Source organism: Sinocyclocheilus rhinocerous, unplaced genomic scaffold, assembly GCF_001515625.1.
Source record: "Sinocyclocheilus rhinocerous isolate Xijiao unplaced genomic scaffold, SAMN03320098_v1.1 scaffold3604, whole genome shotgun sequence".
Taxonomy (NCBI): domain Eukaryota; kingdom Metazoa; phylum Chordata; class Actinopteri; order Cypriniformes; family Cyprinidae; genus Sinocyclocheilus; species Sinocyclocheilus rhinocerous.
Window position 1 is genome coordinate 1 of NW_015632990.1, and position 1,110 is coordinate 1,110.

The 1,110-nt window shown below is 39.9% G+C and overlaps 1 long non-coding RNA gene across 1 annotated transcript in view; it reads right to left on the reverse strand.

Moving 5' to 3' along the window:
• Positions 1 to 6: 6 nt before the first annotated feature.
• The window catches only part of LOC107743144 (uncharacterized), a 15,278-nt gene continuing 14,174 nt past the window's right edge, over positions 7 to 1,110 (reverse strand). Inside the window, exon 3 of the long non-coding RNA XR_001640372.1 lies at positions 7 to 21. This is a non-coding gene — a long non-coding RNA (uncharacterized LOC107743144). The remainder of the gene's footprint in view (positions 22 to 1,110) is intronic.

Sequence of the window (1,110 nt, forward strand, 5' to 3'; positions counted from 1 at the left end):
ACCTCCGGCCGGCGCTGGGATCTACGGGAATGCGCATCACAACAGTCTAAATTAGCCAAAGACGAACGTATGTCCTCTGTTGGCGTATATGGAGCACCGTCAGTCCCTCTCCGCGCGCTCAGCGCTGCAGTCTGATGAGTTTGGGAAGTGCTGCGGGTTACACACACTCAAGCAGACTTCAATTGGCGCTTTGCGCGCAGTCGTCATTAACTAGTTTCCTGTATTAAAATGCGCTTAATTTACAGCCACAAGGAGAATTTGTAAGGTTGTGTAAGCTCTCCGAAAGGATTTTAAGATTTTATAGATCTTTTCATAACAGATTAGACAAACCGTCAAAAAATAATTCTGAAAACGAAGGTGTTTCCAACGGCACTAGAGCGCGCTGGCACGCAATCGTATCCAGTCCGGATAAAGACTTACAGTCGGTCGGATTTCATTGCATATTAACAATATCAATTACATTAGAATCGATATAATACATATAAGGTGATATTTTGTCTCTGGTGTGTAGGATCAGTGTAATCGCGCTTCCCTGGAGAGCGCAGGATCAAATTAGGTTTAAAGGATGAAAAGATCTCAGGAGGCGAAATGTTTGTTGCTTCCAATGTGGTTGGTCTTTGAAGACAGGGATTTCTCTTTTTTGTGGTTCATATAGTTCCAGCATCATGCAATCATTACACTGATGCCACTCGAACACGTGATGTCCTGATCACATCATAAAATTTCAACTAAAGTCATTCTGCAGCTACAGTTCAGTGAGCATTTATATCTTTAGTCTGTAACTTTGCCTGTGAAAGTTTAAAACTGCATGACTGTTATCACTTATAATATCTGAATGGAAACGGAATAAATTGCCTCTTGTGGTTCTGAATAGATTCAATTACTGCATTAAGAGAAAATATATCATTTTTATGTTTTCCTTGAAATGGGTCACAGAAAGGACATTATTAAATTAGTCTAGGCACTTTTTTCTATGCACAATTGCAATGGAGAAATGGCATGTGCAGAAATTAAACCATACATAGTGATTACAACATGAACTTCACACACATGAACTTGTGTGTGTGTGTGTGTGTGTGTGTGTGTGCGTTTTCATTTTTTTTTCAGATA